Genomic DNA, 22,107 nt, shown 5'->3' with positions numbered 1-22,107 from the left:
ACCTTTTCCTCCCCTCCACCCTCCCGTTATTTGTTTCCTTGTGCGTGCACACTGTACCTCTTCTTCTCGTTCTAATATCAAGTAAAATGTCTCGGTGCCGTGACTCATATTTGTTAATAAACCAACAGACATAGTTCTAGTCGCGCGTAACATCGAACGACCCATTTGTAAAAAAATAAGTGCAATACAAGGACTTCCCACGAGGTCACCCATCCTAGTACTACTCTCGCCCAAGCACACTTAACTGCAGAGTACTAATGGGATCCGGTTCATTAATGATGGAATATTGGCACCTGTTTCATTTTGCGCTCCAAATACATACACTCCTTATCCTTCCCTCCTCCCTCCCGTCTTTTGTTTCCTTGTACGTGCACACTGCACCTCTCCTTCTCATTCTAATATCAAGTAAAATGCCTCGACGTCGTTACTCACATTTGTGAATAAACCAGCGAACCATAGTTTCAGTCGTGCGTAACGTCGAACGACCCATCTCAACTCATGCCCATATGAACGGATCGCCCGCCACCTCTCATTTTTTGTTGTTCTACTATTTAAGATGCTCGCAATGACACTCTCATCACGTGATGGTCTTTAATTGAATGCTGGAAAAATATTAAGAAAAATGCTCCGGTGCCATGACTCAAATTTGCAAATGAACCGGCATACCATCGCTCCGGTCCAGTTGAATGTTTCATGCCCCATTTACAAAAAGAAGGGTGCAACGTGAGAACTTCCCAGGAGATCACCCATCCTAGTACTACTCTTGCCCAAGCACACTTAACTGTGGAGTTCTAATGGGATCTGGTGCATTAGTGCTAGTATGATTGTACCTTTTTGATTCGGCACTGTAAATACATACACTCCTTCTCCTTTCCTCCCACCTCCTGTCATTTGTTTCCTTGTGCGTGCAAACTGCACATCTCCTTCTCGTTCTAATATCAATTAAAATGCTCCGACGCCGTGACTAACATTTGCGTATAAACCAGCGGACCATAGTTCCATTTGTGCGTAACGTCGAATGACCCACCTGAGTACTACTATCGCCCAAGCACACTTAACTGCGGAGTTTTGATGGGATCTGGTGCATTAGTGCTGGTATGAACGCACATGTTTCATTCTGCGTAACAAATAGATAAACACTTTCTCCTTCCCACCCCCCTCCTGTCATTTGTTTCCTTGTGCGTGCACACTACACCTCTGTTTCTGGTTCTAATATCAAGTAAAATGTCCCGGTGCCGTGACTCATATTTGTGAATAAACCAGCGAGCCATAGTTTCAGTCACGCGTAACGTCGAACGACCAATCTGTAAAAAAATAGGTGCAACATGAGGACTTCCCAAAAGGTCACCACTCCTAGTACTACACTCGCCCAAGCACATTTAACTACGGAGTTGTGATGGGATCCGATTCATTAGTGATAGTATACTAGCACCTGTTTCATTCTGCGCTCCAAATACATACACTCCTTCTCCTTCCCTCCCCCCTCTCGTCTTTTGTTTCCTTGTGCGTGCACACTGCACCTCTCATTCTCATTCTAATATCAAGTAAAATGCCTCGATGTCGTGACTCACATTTGCGAATAAACCAGCGACCATAGTTCCAATCGTGCGTAACGTCAAACGACCCATCTCGACTCATGCCCATATGAACGGATCGCTCGCCACCTCTCGTTTTTTGTTGTTCTACTATTTAAGATGCTCACAATGACACTCTCATCACATGATGGGCTTTAATTGAATGCTGAAAAAATATTAAGAAAAATGCTCTGGTTCTGTGACTCATGTTAGCAAATGAACTGGCGGACCATCGCTCCGGTCCAGTTGAATGTTTGACGCCCCGTCTGTAAAAAGAAGGGTGCAACACGAGGACTTCCCTAGAGGTCACCACTCCTCGTACTACATTCGCCTAAGCATATTTAACTGCGGAGTTCTAATGGGATCTGGTGCATTAGTGCTGGTATGATCGCACCTCTTTCATTCTGCGTTGCAAATACATACACTCCTTCTCCTTCCCTCCCCCCTCCCGTCATTTGTTTCCTTGTGCGTGCACACTACACCTCTCCTTCTCGTTATAATATCAAGTAAAATGCCCTGGTGTCGTGACTCAAATTTGCGAATAAACCAGCGGACTATAGTTCCACTCATGCATAACGTCGAACGACCCATCTCGACTCATGCCCATATGAACGGATCGACCGCCGCCTTTTTTTTTGTTGTTTTACTATTTAAGATGCTCGCAATGACACTCTCATCACGTGATGGGCTTTAATTGAATGCTGGAAAAATATTAAAAAAAATGCTCGGGTGCCGTGACTAAGGTTTGCAAGTGAACCAGCGGACCATCGCTCCGGTCCAGTTGAATGTTTGACGCCCGGTCTGCCAAAAAAAGAGTGCAACACGAGGACTTCCCTGGGGGTCACCACTCCTAGTACTACACTCACCCAAGCTCATTTAACTGCGGAGTTCTTTTGGGATCCTGTGAATTAGTGATAGTATTATGGCACCTGTTTTATTCTGCACTGCAAATACATATACTCCTTCTCCTTCTCTCTCCCCACCCGTCATTTGTTTCCTTGTGCGTGCATATTGCACCTCTCCTTCTAATATCAAGTAAAATGCCTTGGTGTCGTGACTCACATTTGCTAATAAACTAGCGGACCATAGTTCCAGTCGTGTGTAACATCGAATAACCCATCTGCAAAAAAATGGGTGCAACACGAGTACTTCCGAGGAGGTCACCCATCCTAATACTACTCTCGCCCAAGCACACTTAAATGCAGAGTTCTGATGGAATCTGGTGTATTAGTGCTAGTATAATCGCACCTGTTTCATTCCGCGCTGCAAATACATACACTCCTTCACATTCCTTCCCCCCTCCCGTCATTAATTTCATTGTGCGTGCACACTGCACCTCTCATTCTCCTTCTAATATCAAGTAAAATGCCCCGACGCCGTGACTCACATTTGCGAATAAACCAGCGGAGCATAGTTCTACCCGCGCATAACGTCGAATGCCCCATCTAAAAAAAATAGGTGCAACACAAGGACTTACCAGGAGGTCACCCATCATCATACTACTCTTGCCCAAGAACACTTAACTGCAGAGTTCTGATGGGATTCGGTGCATTAGTGCTGGTATTATCGCACATGTTTCATTCCGCTATGCAAATATATACACTCCTTCACCTTCCCTCCCCCCTCCCGTCATTTGTTTCCTTGTGCGTGCACACTGCACCTCTCTTTCTCGCTCTAATATCAAGTAAAATGCCCTGGCACCGTGACTCACATTTACGAATAAACCAGCAGACCAAAGTTTCAATCGCGCGTAATGTCGAACGACCCATCTCGACTCATGCCCATAGGAACTGATCGCCCGCCGCCTCTCTTTTTTTGTTGTTCTACTATTTAAGATGCTCGCAATTACAATTTCGTCATGTGATGGGCGTTAATTGAATGCTAAAAAAATATTAAGAAAATGCTCTGGTGCCGTGACTCACGTTTGCAAATGAACTGGCGGACCATCGCTGCGGTCTAGTTGAATGTTTAACGCCCCGTCTGCAAAAAGAATGGTCCAACACGAGAACTTCCCATGAGATCACCCATCCTAGTACTACTCTCACCCAAGCACGCTTAACTACGGAGTTCAGATGGGATCCGGTGAACTAGTGCTGGTATGATCGCACCCGTTCTAGTTTGCACCATAAGTACATATACCCCTTCTCATTCCCTCTCCCCTCCCGTCATTTGTTTCGTTGTGCACACACCTCACCTCTGTATCTAATTCTAATATCAAGCGAAATACCCCGGTGCCTCGACCTGTGCCCATATGAACGGATAGCGCCGTACCTCGTTTTTTGTTCTTCTACTATGTAATATGCTCGCAGACACTCTTATCACGTGATGGGCTTTAATTGAATACGCGAAATATATTAAACAAAATGCCCCGGCGCCGTGAGTCACGTTTGTGAATGAACAGGTGGACCGTCGCTCCGGTCCCGTATAATGTTTAACGCCCAGTCTAAAAAAAGAAGGATGCAACACGAGAGCCGAGAGCTTCCCAGGAGGTAACCCATCCTAGTACCACTTTCGCCCAAGCACACATAACTGTAGAGTTCTGATGGGATTCGGTGAACTAATGCTGGTGTGATCGCACCCTTTTTTGTTTGTGCCGCAAATACATATGCCCCTTCTCCTTCCCTCTCCCCTCCCGTCATTTGATTCGTTGTGCGCGCAGCTCACTTCTTTTTCTAGTTCTAATGTTAAGCAAAATGCCCAGGCACTTCGACTAATGCCTATATGAACGGATCGCTTACCACACCTTGTCTTTTGTTGTTATATTATGTAAGGTACTCGCAATGACACTTTTATCACGTGATTCGTTTTAATTGAATGTGCAAAAAATATTAAGTAAAATGCCCTGGCGGATCATCGCTTCAGTCCCGCGTAACATTTAACGCCCCATCTATAGAAAGAAGGGTGCAACACGAGAACTTCCTAGAAGGTCACGCATCCTAGTACTACTATTGCCCAAGAACGTTTGACTGCGGAGTTCTGATGGGATCCGGTGAACTAGTGCTGGTATGATCGCAATCGTTTTGGTTTGTGCCGCAAACCAATATGCCCCTTCCCCCTCCCTCTCCCTTCCCATCATTTATTTCGCTATGGGCGCAACTCACCTTTGCTTCTAGTTCTAATATCGAGCGAAATGCCCTGGTGCCTCGACTCATATCTATATGAAACACCCGTCGCACCTCCTTTTTCATTGTTCTACTATGTAAGATGCTCGCAATGACACTCTCAATACGTGATGGGCTTTAATTGAATGCACAAAAAATATTAAGCGAAATTTTTCAGCACTGTGACTCATGTTTGTGAATGAACCATCGGACCATCGCTCTGGTTCCGCGCAACATTTAATGCCCCATCTACAAAAATAAGGGTGCAACACGAGTACTTTCCAAAAGGTCACCCATCCTAGTACTACTCTCGCCCAAGCACGCTTGACTGCGTAGTTCTGATGGGATCCGGTGAACTAGTGCTGGTATGATCGCACCCCTTGTAATTTGTGCCGCAAAAACTTATACCACTTCTCCTTCCCTCTCCCTTCCCGTCATTTGTTTCGCTGTGCGCGCAACTCACCTCTGCTTCTAGTTCTAATATCGAGCAAAATGCCCCGGCACCTCGACTTATGCCCATATGAACGGATCCCCCGCCGCACCTCATTTTTCGTTATTCTACTATTTAAGATGCTCGCAATGACACTCTCATAACGTGATGGGCTTTAATTGAATGCACGAAAAGTATTAAGAAAAATGCCCCGGCACTGTGACTCACATTTCCGAATGAACAGGCAGACCGTTGCTCCAGTCCCGCGTGACATTTAGTGCCCCGTCTGCAAAAAAAAGGGTGGAACACGAGTGCTTCCCAAGAGGTCACCCATTGTAGAACTGCTCTCGCCCAAGCATGCTTAACTGCAGAGTTCTGATGGATCCCGTGAACTAGTGCTGGTACGATCGCACCCCTTCTAATTTGCGCCGCAAAGACATATATCCCTTCTCCTTCCCTCTCCCTTCCCCTATTTTGTTTCACTGTGTGCGCAACACACCTCTGCTTCTAGCTCTAATATCGATCGAAATGCCCCGGCACCTCGACTCATATCTATATGAACGGAACACCCGCCACACCTCCTTTTTTGTTGTTCTACTATGTAAAATGCTTGTAATAATAATCTTATCACGTGGTGGACTATAATTGAATGCACGAATAATATTAAGCAAAATGCTCCGGCGCCATGACTCACGTTTGCAAATTAACCGGCGACTGTCGCTCTAGTCTCGCATAACATTTAACGCCCCACCTGGAAAAAGAAGGGTGCAACATTAGAACTTCCTAGGAGATCACCCATCCTAGTACTATTCTCGCCCAAACACGATTAACTATAAAGTTTGATGTGATCCGATGCATTAGTGCTGGTATGATCGCACCCTTTCCATTTCACGCTGCAAATACATATACCACTTCTCCTTCCCTCTCCTATCTCATCATTTATTTTGTTGTGCGCGCACACCGCACCTCTGTTTCTAGTTCTAATTTCAAGCGAAATGCCAAGGCATCTCAAATCTATTTTCATTGTTCTACTATGTAAGATAATCATAATGACATTCTTATCTCGTGATGGACTATAAATGAATGCATGAAAAATCAGGCGCCACGACTCATGCCGGCGGACTATGGCTTCTATTGCTCATAACGTTTAACACCCCATCCGTAAAAAGACGGGCGCAACATAAAGACTTCCCAAAAGATCACCCATCCTAGTACTACTCTCGCCAAGCATGCTCAACTACGGAGTTCGATGGGATCCGGTGCATTAGTGCTAGTATGATCGCACCTCTTATATTTTGTGATATAAATACATATACCCCTTCTCCCTCCCTCTCTCCCCCCCCCCCCCGCTATTTGTTTCGCTATGCACGAACACTGCACCTCTGCTTATAGTTCTAATATAAAGCAAAATGCTCCGCCGCCTCGACTCACACCCAGATGAACGGACTACACCCTACACCTCGTTTTTTGTTATTCTACTATGTAAGATGCTCGTAATGACACTCTTATCACGTGGCGAACTATAAATGAATGCACGAAAAATATTAAGCAAAATTTTCAGGCCCTGCGACTCATACCGGCAGACTCTGGCTCCGATCGCACTTAACGTTTAACACCCCGTCTAAAAAAAAGCAGGTTCAACACGAGGACTCACTCCGAGGGACAATGGCTTTGATCGGACATAATGTTTAACGGACGTCAGCAAAAAAAGAGTGGAACATGAGAACTTTCTAAGAGGTCACCCATCCTAGTACTACTTCCACCCAAGCACACTTAACTACGAAATTCGATGGAATCCGGTGCATTAGTGCAGGTATGATCGGACACCTTCCATTCCACGCTGCAATTATATATACCCCTTCTCCTTCCCTCCCCCCTCCCGTCATTTGTTTCGTTGTGCGCACACACCACACCTCTGTTTCTAGTTCTAATAACAAGCAAAATACCCCGGTACCTCGACTCACACACAGATGAATGGATCGCCCACCGTACATCATTTTTCATTGTTATACTATGTAAGATACTCGTAATGACACTCTTATCACGTGGTGGACTATAAATGAATGCACGAAAAATATTAAGAAAAATTTTTAGGCCCCACGACTCACACCGGCAGACTGTGGCTCCGATCGTACTTAACGTTTAACTCCCCATCTACAAAAAGAGGAGTTCAACACGAGGACTTTCCAGGAGGTCACCCATCCTAGAACTAATCTTGCCCAAGCACGCTTAACTACAGAGTTCTGATGGGATCCTTTGCATTAGTGTTTGTATGATTGCAACTATCCCATTCCCCACTGCAAATACATATAGCCCTTCTCCTTCCCTCCCCCCTCCCATCATTTATTTCGTTGTGCGGGCATACTGCATCTCTGTTTCTAGTTCTAATATAAAGCAAAATTCCATGTCGCTTTGACTCATGCCCAGAAGAACGGAGGCCCGCTGCGCCTCTTTTTTGTTGTTTTACTATCTAAGACTCTCGTAATGAGACTCTTATCACGTAGTGAACTACAAATAAGTGCACGTAAAATATTAATCAAAATGTTTCAACGTCGCTACTCATGCTGGTGGACTGTGGCTCTGATCGCGCGTAACGTTTGATGCCCCGTCCACAAAAAGACAGGTGCAACAAGAGAACTTCCCAGGAGATCACCCATCCTAGTACTACTCTCACCCAAGCACGCTTAGCTATGGAGTTCGATGGGATCCGGTGTATTAATGCTAGTATGATTATACTCCTTCTATTTTAGGCTGCAAATACATATACCCCTTCTCCTTCCCTCCCCCCACCCGTCATTTTTTTCGCTGTGCGCGCACACCACACCTCTGTTTATTGTTCTAATATCAAACGAAATGCCCTAGCACCTCGACTCATGCCAGAAGAAAGGACCGCCCGCCATACCTCATTTTTCTTTATTCTACTAGGTAAGATCTTGTAATGACACTCTTATCACGTGGTAGACTATAAATGAATGTATGAAAAAATAATAAGCAAAATTTTCTAGCGACGCGACTCACACCAATGGATTGTGGCTCCGATCACATGTATCGTTTTACGCCCCGTTTGTAAAAAGACAGTGCAACACGAGAACTTCTTAGGAGGTTACCGATCCTAGTACTACTCTCGCCCAAGCATGCTTAACTGCATAGTTAGATGGGATCTGGTGCATTAATGCTGGTATGATCGCACCCCTTCCATTCTGCATTGCAAATACATATACTCCTTCTCCTTTCCTCCCCTCTTCCGTCATTTTTTTTGCTGTGCGCGCACACTGCATCTTTGTTTCCAGTTCTTATATCAAGCAAAATTCCCCAGCCTAGATTAAAGGACTACCCGCCACACCTTTTTTTGTCGTTGTTCTACTACGTAAGATGCTCGTAATGACTCTTTTATCACGTGGTGGATTATAAATAAGTGCACAAAAAAAAGTAAGTAAAATGTCCCAACGCGGTGACTCATGCCAGCAAATGAACCAGCGGACTATGGCTCCAGTCGTGCGTAACGTTTGGTGCCCTGTCCGCAAAAAGACAGGAGCAACACAAGCGCTTCCCAGGAGGTCACTCATCCTAGTACTACTCTCGCCCAAACATGCTTAACTGTAGATTATGATGGGATACGATGCATAAGTGATAGTATGATCCCACCCATCTTATTCCTCACTTCAAATACATATACCCCTTCTCTTTCCCTCCCCTCTCCGATCATTTGTTTCACTTTGTGTGGACACCGCACCTCTACTTCTGGTTGTAATATCAAGCAAAATGCCCCGTTGCCTCGATTCATGCCCAGATGAACAGACCGCCCATCGCACCTCTGTTTTGCTTATTCAATTATTTACGATACTCATAATGACACTCTCATCACGTGGTAGACTATAAATGGATGCATGAAAAATATTAAGAAAAAGACGGCTGCAACACGAGGACTTCTCAGGAAGTCACCCATCCTAGTACTACTCTCGCCCAAGAACACTTAACTGCGGAGTACAGATGGGATCTGACGCATTAGTGGTGGTATGATCGTACCAGTTTCATTTCGCGCTGCAAATACATACGCTCCTTCTCCTTCCCTCCTCCTCTCATCATTTGTTTCCTTGTGCGTGCACATAGCACCTCTCCTACTCGTTCTAATATCAAGTAAAATGCCTTGGTGATAAGACTCACATTTGCGAATAAACCAACGGACTATAGTTCCAGTCGCGCGTAACGTCGAACGACCCATCTACAAAAAAATAGGTGCAAGATGAGAACTTCGAAGGAGGTCACCCATCTTAGTACTACTATCGCCCAAGCACACGTAACTGCGGAGTTCTAATGGGATCCAATGCATTAGTGCTGGTATTATAGCACCTGTTTCATTCTACACTGCAAATACATACACTACTTCTCCTTTCCTCCCCCCTTCCGTCATCTGTTTCCTTGTGCGTGCACACTGCACCTCTCTTTCTCGTTCTAATATCAAGTAGATGCCGCGGCGCCGTGACTCACATTTGCGAATAAACCAGCGTACCATAGTTCCAATTGCGCGTAACGTCGAAAGACCTATCTGCAAAAAAAATGGGTACAACACGAGGACTTTCCAGGAGGTCACCCATCCTAGTGCTACTCTCGCCCAAGCACACAAAACTGCGAAGTTCTGATGGGATCCGGTGCAGTAGTGCTGGTATGATCACAACTGTTTCATTCTGCACTGCAAATATATACACTCCTTCTCCTTCCCTCCCTCTTCCCATCATTTGTTTTCTTGTGAGTGCAAACTGCACCTTTCCTTCTCGTTCTAATATCAATTTAAATTCCTCGGCACCGTGACTAACATTTACGAATAAACAAATGGAACATAATTCCAGTCGCGCGTAACGTCGGACGACCCATCTACAAAAAAAAGTGTGCAACACGAGTACTTCTTAAGAGGTCACCCATCAGAGTACTACTCTCGCCCAAACACACTAAACTGCAGAGTTCTGATGGGATCCAGTGTATTAGTCCTGCTATGATCGCACCTGTCTAAATCTGCGCTGCAAATACATACACTCCTTCTCCTTCCCTCATCCTCCTGTTATTTGTTTCCTTGTGCGTGCACACTGCACTTCTGCTTTTCGTTCTAATATTAAGTAAAATGTCCCGGCACCGTGATTTACATTTGCGAATAAACCAACGGATCATAGTTCCAGTCGCGCGTAATGTCGAACGATCTGTCTGTAAAAAAATAGTTGCAACACGAGGACTTCCTAGGAGGTCACCCATCCTAGTACTACTTCGCTCAAGCACACTTAACTACGAGGTTGTGATGGGATTTGGTGCATTAGTGCTGGTATGATCGCATATGTTCATTTTGCACTGCAAATACCTACACTCCTTCTCCTTCCCTCCCCCCTCCCGTCATTTGTTTTCTTCTGCGTGCACACTACACCTCTCATTCTCATTAATATCAAGTAAAATGTCTCAGTGTCGGGACTTATATTTGCGAATAAACTAGCAGACTATAGTTCCAGTCGCGCGTAATGTCACACGACCCATCTGCAAAAAAATAGGTGCAACACAAAGACTTCTCAGGAGGTCACTCATCCTAGTACTACTCTCGTCCAAGCACACTTGAGTGCAGAGTTCTGATGGAATCCGGTGCATTAGTGCTGGTATGATCGCACCTGTTTCATTCCGCGCTGCAAATACATACACTCCATCTCCTTCACTCCCCTTCCCATTATTTGTTTCCTTGTGAGTGCACACTGCACCTCTCCTTCTCGTTCTAATATCAAGTAAAATTCCCCGGCGCCATGACTCACATTTGTGAATAAACCAGCGGACAATAATTCTACTCGTGCGTAATGTCGAACGATCCATCTGAAAAAAATGGGTGCAACACGAGAACTTCCCAAGAGGTAACCATGCACCGTGACTCACGTTTGCGGATTAACCCGCGATTGTTGCTCAAGTCCTGCGTAGCATTTAACGCCCCATCTGCAAAAAGAATGGTGCAACATGAGAACTTCCTAGGATATCACCCATCCTAGTACTACTCTCGCCCAAGCACGATTAACTACGAAGTTCGATGGGATCCGATGCATTAGTGCTAGTATGATCACACACCTTAGATTTCACGCTGCAAATACATATACCACTTCTCCTTCCCTCTCCCCTCTCATCATTTATTTTGTTGTGCGCGCACACCGCACCTCTGTTTCTAGTTTTAATATCAAGTGAAATGCCAAGGCATTTCGACTCATGCCCAGATGAACAGACCACCTGCCACAACTCTATTTTCATTGTTCTACTATGTAGGATAATCGTAATGACATTCTTATCTCGTGATGGACTATAAATGAATGTAAGAAAAATACTAAGCCAAATGTCCAAATGCCGGGACTCACACTGGCGAACTGTCACTCCGGTCACGCATAACATTTAACGCCCCATCCATAAAAAGATGGGTGGAACACGAGGACTTCGCAGGAGGTCCCCATCCTAATACTACTTTCACCAGAGCACGCTTAACTGTGGAGTTCGACAGGTTCCGATGCATTAGTGTTGGTATGATCGAACCCCTTCCATTTTGTACTGCAAATACATATACCCCTTCTCCTTCCCTCCCCCCTCCTGTCATTTGTTTCGCTGTGCATGCACACTACACCTCTATTTCTAGTTCTAATATCAAGCGAAATGTCTGAGCACTTCGACTCACGCCTAGATAAATGGACCACCTGTCGTACCTCATTTTTCATTGTTCTACTATGTAAGATGCTCTAATGACACTTTTATCATGTGGTGGACTATAAATGAATGCACGAAAAATATTAAGCAAAATATTCTGGCGCCACGACTCATGCCGGCAGACTATGGCTCCTATTGCGCATGACATTTAACACCCCATCCATAAAAAGACAGGCGCAACACAAGGACTTTCCAAAAGATCACCCATCCTAGTACTACTCTCACCAAAACATGCTCAACTACGGAGTTCGATAGGATCCGGTGCATTAGTTCTAGTATGATCGCACCTATTCTATTTTGCGCTACAAATACATATACCCCTTCTCCCTCTCTCCCCCATGTTATTTGTTTCGCTATGCGCGAACACTACACCTTTGCTTATAGTTTTAATATAGAGCAAAATGCTCCGTCGCCTCGACTCACACCCAGATTAACGGACTACCCCCTGCACCTTATTTTTTGTTATTCTACTATGTAAGATGCTCGTAATGACACTCTTATCACGTAGCAAACTATAAATGAATGCACGAAAAATATTAAGAAAAATGTCTTGGCGTTGCGACTCACTCCAAGGGACAATGGCTTTGATCGCACATAATGTTTAACATCCCGTCAGCAAAAAAAAAATGTGGGTGATCCGCATGCGCGCGATCGAACGACTGAGGTCCATTCCTGCGTGCACGGATGACCTGGATGCGCTCCCTCCCGAACGAAATCGAACGGCCAGATTCAAAAGTGATCAGACAGTCCAGAGTGAATCGCGATGGACGGTCCAAATTGGATCGCGATGAACGGTCCATATTCATTCCCTATTTAATTGCGATTGGACGATCCAGATCAAACGTGATGGACGACCCAGATTAAAAGTTGATAGATATAAATAACCCCCATCCGCACCAAACTCTAACCCTAGTTGCCAGAACCCCTCGTCGGAGAAGATGACCCAGTTGCCACCGCACTGGAACCCTTTAATTTGTTTCATTGTGCGCACACACCACACCTCTGTTTCTAGTTCTAATATCAAGCAAAATACCCCGGCACCTCCACTCACTTCCAGATGAATGGATCGCCTGCCAAACCTCAATTTTTATTGTTATACTATGTAAGATACTCGTAATGACACTCTTATCATGTGGTGGACTATAAATGAATGCACGAAAAATATTAAGCAAAATTTTCAGGCCTTGCGACTCACACCGGCAGAATGTGGCTCCGATCGCACTTAACGTTTAACACCCCGTCCACAAAAAGACGGTTTCAACACAAGGACTTTCCAGGAGGTCACCCACCCAAGTACTACTCTCGCCCAAACACGCTTAATTGCAAATTATGATGGGATATGATGCATTAAATCTTGTATGATCCCACCCGTCTTATTCCTCACTTCAAATACATATACCCCTTCTCTTTCCCTCCCCCCTCCCATCATTTATTTCGCTCTGTATGGACACCGGACCTCTACTTATAGTTGTAATATCAAACAAAATGCCTTATTGCCTCGACTCACGCCCAGATGAATGGACCGCCCATCGCACCTCTGTTTTGCTGTTCTATTATTTACGATGCTTGTAATGACACTCTTATCACGTGGTGGACTATAAATATATGCACGAAAAATATTAAAAAAACGATAGGTGCAACACGAATACTTCCTAGGAGGTCACCCATCCTAGTACTACTCTCACCCAAGCACACATAACTGCAGAGTTTTGATGTGATCTGTTGCATTAGTGCTGGTATGATCGCACCTATTTCATTATGCACTGCAAATACATACACTCATTCTCCTTCCCTCCCTCCTCCCGTCATTTGTTTCCTTGTGCGTGCACACCGCACCTCTCCTTCTCGTTCTAATATCAAGTAAAATGCCTCGGCGCCGTGACTAATATTTGTCAATAAACCAGCGGAACATAATTCCAAGCGCGCGTAATGTCGAATGACCCATCTACAAAAAAAATGTGTGCAACACGAGTACTTCTCAAAAGGTCACCCATCAGAGTACTACTCTCGCCCAAGCACACTTAGCTTTAGAGTTCTGATGGGATTAGGTGCATTTGTCCTGCTATGATCGAACATGTTTAAATCTGCGCTGCAAATACATAAACTCCTTCTCCTTTCCTCCCCCTCCTGTCATTTGTTTCCTTATGCGTGCACACTACACTTCTGCTTCTCGTTCTAATATCAAGTAAAATGTCCCAGCACCGTGATTTACATTTGCGAATAAACTAGCGGACCATAGTTCCAGTCACGCGTAACATCGAACGATCCATCTGAAAAAAAATGGTTGCAACACGAGGAAGTTCTAGGAGGTCACCCATCCTAGTACTACTCTCGCCCAAGCATACTTAACTGCAGAGTTTTGATGGGATCCGGTGCATTAGTGTTGCTATGACGGCATATCTTTCATTCCGCGCTACAAATACATACACTCCTTCTCCTTCCCTCCCCCCTCCCGGCATTTGTTTCTTTGTGCGTGCACACTGCACCTCTCCTTCTCCTTCTAATATCAAGTAAAATTCTCCGATGTCGTGACTCACATTTGTGAATAAACCAGCGGACCATAGTTTCAGTCGCGCGCAACGTCGAGCGACCCATCTGCAAAAAAATTAGTGCAACACGAGTACTTCCGAGGAGGTCACCCATCCTAATACTACTCTTGCCCAAGAAAACATAAATGCGGAGTTCTAATGGGATCCGATGCATTAGTGCTGGTATGATTGCACCTGTTTCATTCCGCACTGCAAATAAATACACTCCTTCTCATTCCCTCCCCCCTCTCGTCATTTGTTTCCTTGTGCGTGCACGTTTCACCTTTTATTCTCGTTTTAATATCAAGTAAAATGCATCAGCGCCGTGACTCATATTTGCGAATAAACCAGCAGTCCATCGTTCCAGTCGCGCGTAACGTCGAACGACCCATCTGCAAAAAAATGGGTGCAACACGAGTACTTCCTAGGAATTCACCCATCCTAGTACAACTCTCGCCCAAGAACACTTAACTGCAGAGTTCAGAAGGGATCATATGCATTAGTGCTGGTATGATCGCACCTGTTTTTTTCTGTGCTGCAAATACATACACTCCTTCTCCTGCCCTCCCCCCTTCCGTAATTTTTTTCCTTGTGCGAGCACACTGCACCCCTCCTTCGCGTTCTAATATCAACTAAAATTCTCCGGCGCCATTACTCACTTTTGCGAATAAACCAACAGACCATAGTTCTAGTCGCGCGTAACGTCGAATGACTCATCTACAAAAAAATGGGTGCAACACGAGAACTTTCTAGGAGGTCACCCATCCTAGTACTACTCTCGCCCAAGAACACTTAACTACAGAGTTCTGATGGGATCCATTGCATTAGTACTGGAATGATCGCACCTGTTTCATTCTTCGCTGCAAGTACATACACTCCTTCTCGTTCCCTCCCCCCTCCCGTCATTTGTTTCCTTGTGCGTGCACATTGCACCTCTCTTTCTCCTTCTAATATCAACTAAAATGGTTCGGTGCCGTGACTCACTTTTGCGAATAAACCAGCGGATCATAGTTCTAGTTGCGCGTAACATCGACGACCCATCTGCAAAAATATAAGTGCAATACGAGTACTTCCCAGGAGGTCACCCATCCTAATACTTCTCTCGTCCAGGCACACTTAAGTGCGGAGTTCTGATGGGATCCGTTACATTAGTGCTAGAATGATCGCACCTTTTTCATTTTGCGCTGCAAATACATACACTCCTTCTCCTTCCTTCCCCCCTTTCGTAATTTGTTTCCTTATGCATGCACACTGCACCTCTCCATCTCATTCTAATATCAATTAAAATGCTCCGGGGCCGTGACTCACTTTTGCGAATAAACCAGCGGACTATAGTTCTAGTCGCGCGTAACGTTGAACGACCCATGTGAAAAAAATAAGTGCAACACGAGGACTTCCCAATAGGTCACCACTTCTAGTACTACACTCGTCCAAGCACATTTAACTGCGGAGTTCTGATGGGATCTGGTGAATTAGTGATGGTATAATGGCACCTGTTTCATTCCGCGCTGTAAATACATCCACTCCTTCTCCTTCCCTCTCCCCTCCCGTCATTTGTTTCATTGTGCGTGCACACTGCACTTCTCCTTCTCATTCTAATATCAAGTAAAATACCCCGGTGCTGTGACTCACTTTTGCGAATAAACCAGCAGACCATAGTTCCAGTCGCGCGTAATGTCGAACACCCCATTTAAAAAAAATAAGTGCAACACGAGACTTCCCAGGAGGTCACCACTTCTAGTACTACACTCGTCCAAGCACATTTAACTGCGGAGTTCTAATGGGATCCGGTGAATTAGTGATGGTATAATGGCACCTGTTTCATTTCGTGCTGCAAATACATCCTCTCCGTTTCCTTCCCTCCCCTCTCCTGTCATTTATATCATTGTGCGTGCACACTCCACTTCTCCTTCTCATTCTACTATCAAGTAAAATACCCTGGTGCCGTGACTCACTTTTGCGAATAAACCAGTGGACCATAGTTCTAGTTGCGGGTAACGTCGAATGACCCAACTGCAAAAAATAGGTGCAACACGAGGACTTCCCAGGAGGTCACCCATTCTAGTACTACTCTCACCCAAGAATACTTAACTGCGGAGTTTTGATGGGATCCGGTGCATTAGTGCTGCTATGATCGCAAATCTTTCATTCCGCACTGTAAATAGATACACTCCTTCTCCTTCCCTCCCCCCTCCCATCATTTGTTTCCCTGTGCGTGCACACTGCACTTCTCCTTCTTGTTGCCTCAACTCACGCCCAGATGAACAGACCGCCCATCGCACCTCTCTTTTGCTTGTTCTATTATTTACGATGCTCGTAATGACACTCTTATCACGTGGTGGACTATAAATGGATGCACGAAAAATATTAAGAAAAAGACGGGTGCAACATGACGACTTCTAAGGAGGTCCCCCATCTTAGTACTACTATCGCCCAAGCACACTTAACTGCGGAGTTTTGATGGGATCCGGTGCATTAGTGTTGGTATGATCTCACCTGTTTCATTCCACGCTGCAAATACATACACTCCTTCTCCTTCCCTCCCCCCTCCCATCATTTGTTTCCTTATGCGTGCACACTGCACCTCTCTTTGTCGTTCTAATATCAAGTAAAATGCATCGGCGCCGTGACTCACATTTGCGAATAAACCAACGAACCATAGTTCCAGTCTTGCGTGGCATCGAACTACCCATCTGCAAAAAAATGAGTGCAACACGAGTACTTCCCAAGAGGTCACCCATCCTAATACTAGTCTTGCCCAAGCACACTTAACTGCAGAGTTTTAATGGGATCCAGGACATTAGTGCTGGTATGATCGCACCTCTTTCATTCTGCACTGCAAATACATACACTCCTTCTCCTTCCCTCCCTCCTCCCGTCATTTATTTCCTTGTGCATGCACACTGCACCTCTCCTTCTTGTTCTAATATCAAGTAAAATATCTTGGCGCAGTGAGTCACATTTACGAATAAACCAGAGGACCATCGCGCGTAACGTCGAACGCCCCATCTAAAATAAATAGGTGCAACACGAGGACTTCCCAGGAGGTCACAACTCTTAGTACTACACTCGCCCAAGCACTTTTAACTGCAGAGTTCTGATGAGATCCGGTGAATTAGTGATGGTATAATGGCACCTGTTTCATTATGCGCTGCAGATACATACACTTCTTCTCCTTCCCTCCCCACTCCAGTCATTTGTTTCCTTGTGCATGCACACTGTACTTTTCCTTGTCGTTTTAATATAAAGTGAAATGCTCTGGCACCATGACTCACATTTGCGAATAAATCAGCGGACCATAATTTCAGTCGCGCGTAACGTCGATCGACCCATCTCGACTCAGGCCCATATGAACGGATCGCCCGCCGCCTCTCGTTTTTTGTTGTTATACTATTTAAGATGCTCACAATGACACTCTCATCACGTGATGGACTTTAATTGAATGCTGAAAAATATTAAGAAAAATTCTCCGGTGCCGTGACTCACATTTGTAAATGAACCGGCGGACCATCACTCTGGTCCAGTTGAATATTTAATGCCCTGTCTGTAAAAAGAATGGTGCAAAACGAGAACTTCCTAGGAGATCACCCATCCTAGTACTACTCTCACCCAAGCACACTCAACTGCGGAGTTCTGATGGGATCCTGTGCATTAGTGCTGGTATGATCGCACCTTTTTGATTCTGCACTGTAAATAAATACACTCCTTCTCCTTCTCTCCCTGCTCCCGTCATTTATTTTCTCTTGCGTGCATACTGCACCTCTCATTCTCGTTCTAATATCAAGTAAAATGCCCCAGCGCCGTGACTCATATTTACGAATAAATCAACGGACCATAGTTTCAGTCGTGCGTAACGTCGAAGGACCAATCTGCAAAAAAATGGGTGAAACACGAGAACTTCCTAAGAGGCCACCCATCCTAATACTACTCTCGCCCAAGCATAGTTAACTGCGGAATTCTGATTGGATCCGGTGCATTAGTGGTGGTATGATCGCACCTTTTTGATTCTGCGCTGTAAAGACATACACTCCTCCTTACCTCCCCCCTCCCGTCATTTGTTTCCTTTTGCGAGCACCTTGCACCTCTCATTCTCGTTCTAATATCAAGTAAATTACCCCGGCGCCGTGACTAGCATTTGCAAATAAACCAGCGGACCATAGTTCCAATCGCGCGTAACGTCAAAGGACCCATCTGCAAAAAAATGGGTGCAACACGAGGACTTCCCAGGAGGTCACCCATCCTAGTGTTATTCTCGCGCAAGCACACTCAACTGCAGAGTTCTGATGGGATTCGGTGTATTAGTGCTGGTATGATCGCACCTGTTTTAGGTCGCGCTGCAAATACATACACTTCTTCTCCTTCCCTTCCCCCTCCCGTCATTTGTTTCCTTGTGCGTACACACTGTACCTCTACTTCTCATTCTAATATCAAGTTAAATGCCCCGGCGCCGTGACTCACATTTGTGAATAAACCAACGGACCTTAATTCCATTCGTGCGTAACATTGGATGACCCATCTGCAAAAAAATGGGTGCAACACGAGGACTTCCCAGGAGGTCACCCAACCTAGTACTACTCTCACCCAAGCACACTTAACTACGGAGTTCTGATGGGATCCGGTGAATTAGTTTTGGTATGATCGTGCCTATTTTATTCCACGCTGCAAATACATACAATCTTTCTCCTTCCATCTCCCCTCTCATCATTTGTTTCCTTGTGCGTGCACACTATACCTCTTCTTCTCGTTCTAATATCAAGTAAAATGTTTCGGTACCATGACTCACATTTACGAATAAACCAGCAGACCATAGTTCCAACTGCGCGTAACGTCGAACGCTCCATCTGAAAAAAATAAGTGCAACACAAGAAGTTCACAAGAGGTCACTACTTCTAGTACTACACTCGTCCAAGCACATTTAACTGCGGAGTTCTGATGGGATCCGGTGAATTAGTGATGGTATAATGGCACCTGTTTCATTCCGCACTGCAAATACATACAGTCCTTCTCCTTCCCTGCCCCCTCCCATCATTTGTTTCCTTGTTCGTGCACATTGCACCTCCCCTTCTCGTTCTAATATCAAGTAAAATGCCCCGACGCCGTGACTCTCATTTGCAAATAAACCAGCGGACCATAGTTCCAGTCGCGCGTAACGTCGAACGACCCATCTGCAAAAAAATGGTTGCAACACGCGGACTTCCCAGGAGGTCACCACTTCTAGTACTACACTCGCCCAAGCACATTTAACTGCGGAGTTCTGATGGGATCTGATGAATTAGTGATGGTATAATGGCACCAAATTCATTCTATGCTGCAAATACATACACTCCTTTTCCTTCTCTCCCTCCTCCCGTCATTTGTTTCCTTGTGCGTGCACACTGCACCTCTCATTCTCGTTCTAATATCAAGTAAAATGCCTCGGCGCCGTGACTCACATTTGCGAATAAACCAGTGGACCATAGTTCCAGTCACGCGTAACGTCGAACGACCCATCTCGACTCATGCCCATATGAACGGATCGCCCACCGCCTTTCGTTTTTTATTGTTCTACTATTTAAGATGCTCGCAATGACTCTCTCATCACGTGATGGGCTTTAATTTAATGTTGAAAAAATATTAAGAAAAAATACTACGGTGCCGTGACTCACGTTTGCAAATGAACCAGTGGACCATTTCTTCGGTCTAGTTGAATGTTTAATGCCCCGTCTGCAAAAAAAAGAGTGCAATACGAGAACTTCCCAGGAGATCACCTATCCTAGTACTACTCGCGCCCAAGCACGCTTAACTACGGAGTTCAGATGGGATCCGGTGAACTAGTGCTGGTATGATCGCACCCGTTCTAGTTTGCGCCACAAGTACATATACCCCTTCTCCTTCCCTCTCCCCTCCCGTCATTTGTTTCATTGTGTGCGCACCTCACCTCTATATCTAATTCTAATATCAAGCAAAATACCCCGGCGCCTCGACTCGTGCCCATATGAACAGATAGTGCTGCACCTCTTTTTTGTTGTTTTACTATGTAATATGCTCGCAGACACTTTTATTACGTGATGGGCTTTAATTGAATGCGCGAAAAATATTAAACAAAATGCCCCGGCGTCATTACTCACGTTTACGAATGAACTGGTGAACCGTCGCTCCGGTCCTGCGTAACGTTTAACACCCGGTCTGAAAAATGAAGGATGCAACACGAGAGCCGAGAGCTTCCCAGGAGGGAACCAATCCTAGTACTACTCTCGCCAAAGCACGCATAACTGCAGAGTTCTGATGGGATCTGTGGAACTAGTGCTGGTATGATCGCACCCTATCTTGTTTGCGCCGCAAATACATATGCCCCTTCTCCTTCCCTCTCCCATCCCGTCATTTGATTCGCTGTGTGCTCACCCCACCTCTTCTTCTAGTTCTAATAGTAAGCGAAATGCCCCAGTGCCTCAACTCATGCCCATATGAATGGATCACCCACCGCATCTCATTTTTTGTTGTTATATTATGTAAGGTGCTCGCAATGACACTCTTATCACATGATTGGTTTTAATTGAATGTGCAAAAAATATTAAGTAAAATGTCCCGGCGGACTGTCGCTCTGGTCTCACGTAACAGTTAACACCCCATCTGTAGAAAGAAGGGTGCAACACGAGAACTTCCCAGAAGGTCACGCATCCTAGTACTACTCTTGCCCAAGAACGCTTGACTGCGGAGTTCTAATGGGATCTGGTGAACTAGTGCTGGTATGATCGCAATCTTTTGGTTTATGCCGCAAATACATATACCCATTCCCCTTCCCTCTCTCTTCCCATCATTTATTTCACTGTGCGTGCAACTCACCTCTGCTTCTAGTTCTAATATCGAGCGAAATGCCCTGGTGCCTCGACTCATGTCTATATGAAACACCCACCGCACCTCCTTTTTCATTGTTCAACTATGTAAGATGCTCGCAATGACACTTTCAATAGGTGATGGGCTTTAATTGAATGCACAAAAAATATTAAGAAAAATATCTCGGCGCCGCGACTCACATTTGTGAATGAACCGCCGGACTGTCGCTCTGGTCCCGCGTAACATTTAATGCCCCGTCTACAAAAAGAAGGGTGCAACACGAGTACTTCCCAAGAGGTCACCCATCCTAATACTACTCTCACTCAAGCACGCTTGACTGCGGAGTTCTGATGGGATCCGGTGAACTAGTGCTGGAATGATCGCACCCCTTCTAATTTGCGCCGCAAAGACATATACCACTTCTCCTTCCCTCTCCCTTCCCATCATTTATTTCGTTGTGCGTGCAACTCACCTCTGCTTCTAGTTCTAATATCGAGCGAAATGCCCTAGCACCTCGACTGATGCCCATATGAACGGATCGCCCGCCGCACCTCATTTTTCGTTGTTCTACTATTTAAGATGCTCGCAATGACACTCTCATCACGTGATGGGCTTTAATTGAATGCACGAAAAGTATTTAGCAAAATGCTCCGGCACCGTGACTCACATTTGCGAATGAACTAGCAGACCGTCGCTCCAGTCCCGCGTAACATTTAACATCCCGTTTGCAAAAAAAGGGTGCAACATGAGTGCTTTCCAAGAGGTCACCCATCGTAGAACTACTCTCGCCCAAGCATGCTTGAATGCAGAGTTCTGATTGATCCTGTGAACTAGTGCTGGTATGATCGCACCCCTTCTAATTTACATCGCAAAGACATATATCCCTTCTCCTTCCCTCTCCTTCCCGTCATTTGTTTTGTTGTGTGCGCAACGCACCTCTGCTTCTACTTCTA

General features: G+C 45.3%; 1 non-coding gene and 24 pseudogenes across 1 annotated transcript; all 25 read right to left on the bottom strand.

Annotated features, from left to right (window-relative positions):
• Positions 1-176: 176 nt before the first annotated feature.
• LOC148268051 (5S ribosomal RNA) lies at positions 177-295 on the bottom strand (annotated as a pseudogene).
• A 418-nt stretch (positions 296-713) lies between these two features.
• Positions 714-832, bottom strand: LOC148268050 (5S ribosomal RNA; annotated as a pseudogene).
• A 1,873-nt stretch (positions 833-2,705) lies between these two features.
• On the bottom strand, positions 2,706-2,824 carry LOC148268049 (5S ribosomal RNA; annotated as a pseudogene).
• Positions 2,825-3,029: 205 nt separating this feature from the next.
• LOC148268048 (5S ribosomal RNA) lies at positions 3,030-3,148 on the bottom strand (annotated as a pseudogene).
• A 417-nt stretch (positions 3,149-3,565) lies between these two features.
• Positions 3,566-3,684, bottom strand: LOC148268047 (5S ribosomal RNA; annotated as a pseudogene).
• A 788-nt stretch (positions 3,685-4,472) lies between these two features.
• LOC148268046 (5S ribosomal RNA) lies at positions 4,473-4,591 on the bottom strand (annotated as a pseudogene).
• Positions 4,592-4,935: 344 nt separating this feature from the next.
• On the bottom strand, positions 4,936-5,054 carry LOC148268045 (5S ribosomal RNA; annotated as a pseudogene).
• Positions 5,055-7,725: 2,671 nt separating this feature from the next.
• On the bottom strand, positions 7,726-7,843 carry LOC148268044 (5S ribosomal RNA; annotated as a pseudogene).
• Positions 7,844-8,179: 336 nt separating this feature from the next.
• LOC148268043 (5S ribosomal RNA) lies at positions 8,180-8,297 on the bottom strand (annotated as a pseudogene).
• Positions 8,298-9,988: 1,691 nt separating this feature from the next.
• LOC148268042 (5S ribosomal RNA) lies at positions 9,989-10,107 on the bottom strand (annotated as a pseudogene).
• A 526-nt stretch (positions 10,108-10,633) lies between these two features.
• Positions 10,634-10,752, bottom strand: LOC148268041 (5S ribosomal RNA; annotated as a pseudogene).
• Positions 10,753-13,444: 2,692 nt separating this feature from the next.
• On the bottom strand, positions 13,445-13,563 carry LOC148268040 (5S ribosomal RNA; annotated as a pseudogene).
• A 207-nt stretch (positions 13,564-13,770) lies between these two features.
• On the bottom strand, positions 13,771-13,889 carry LOC148268039 (5S ribosomal RNA; annotated as a pseudogene).
• Positions 13,890-15,069: 1,180 nt separating this feature from the next.
• Positions 15,070-15,188, bottom strand: LOC148268038 (5S ribosomal RNA; annotated as a pseudogene).
• A 205-nt stretch (positions 15,189-15,393) lies between these two features.
• On the bottom strand, positions 15,394-15,512 carry LOC148268037 (5S ribosomal RNA; annotated as a pseudogene).
• Positions 15,513-16,041: 529 nt separating this feature from the next.
• On the bottom strand, positions 16,042-16,159 carry LOC148268036 (5S ribosomal RNA; annotated as a pseudogene).
• A 205-nt stretch (positions 16,160-16,364) lies between these two features.
• On the bottom strand, positions 16,365-16,483 carry LOC148268035 (5S ribosomal RNA; annotated as a pseudogene).
• A 562-nt stretch (positions 16,484-17,045) lies between these two features.
• Positions 17,046-17,164, bottom strand: LOC148268034 (5S ribosomal RNA; annotated as a pseudogene).
• Positions 17,165-17,360: 196 nt separating this feature from the next.
• Positions 17,361-17,479, bottom strand: LOC148268033 (5S ribosomal RNA; annotated as a pseudogene).
• Positions 17,480-17,896: 417 nt separating this feature from the next.
• On the bottom strand, positions 17,897-18,015 carry LOC148268032 (5S ribosomal RNA; annotated as a pseudogene).
• A 528-nt stretch (positions 18,016-18,543) lies between these two features.
• On the bottom strand, positions 18,544-18,662 carry LOC148268031 (5S ribosomal RNA; annotated as a pseudogene).
• A 206-nt stretch (positions 18,663-18,868) lies between these two features.
• Positions 18,869-18,987, bottom strand: LOC148268030 (5S ribosomal RNA; annotated as a pseudogene).
• A 1,068-nt stretch (positions 18,988-20,055) lies between these two features.
• On the bottom strand, positions 20,056-20,174 carry LOC148268029 (5S ribosomal RNA). Its single transcript, XR_015818153.1, has one exon. It is a non-coding gene; the product is annotated as a 5S ribosomal RNA (ribosomal RNA).
• A 787-nt stretch (positions 20,175-20,961) lies between these two features.
• Positions 20,962-21,080, bottom strand: LOC148268028 (5S ribosomal RNA; annotated as a pseudogene).
• A 343-nt stretch (positions 21,081-21,423) lies between these two features.
• On the bottom strand, positions 21,424-21,542 carry LOC148268027 (5S ribosomal RNA; annotated as a pseudogene).
• Between the last annotated feature and the right edge of the window lie 565 nt (positions 21,543-22,107).

Source organism: Carica papaya, chromosome 3 (assembly GCF_054855325.1).
Source record: "Carica papaya isolate Zhongbai chromosome 3, ASM5485532v1, whole genome shotgun sequence".
Lineage (NCBI taxonomy): Eukaryota > Viridiplantae > Streptophyta > Magnoliopsida > Brassicales > Caricaceae > Carica > Carica papaya.
This window is presented reverse-complemented; position numbering and strand designations above follow the sequence as displayed.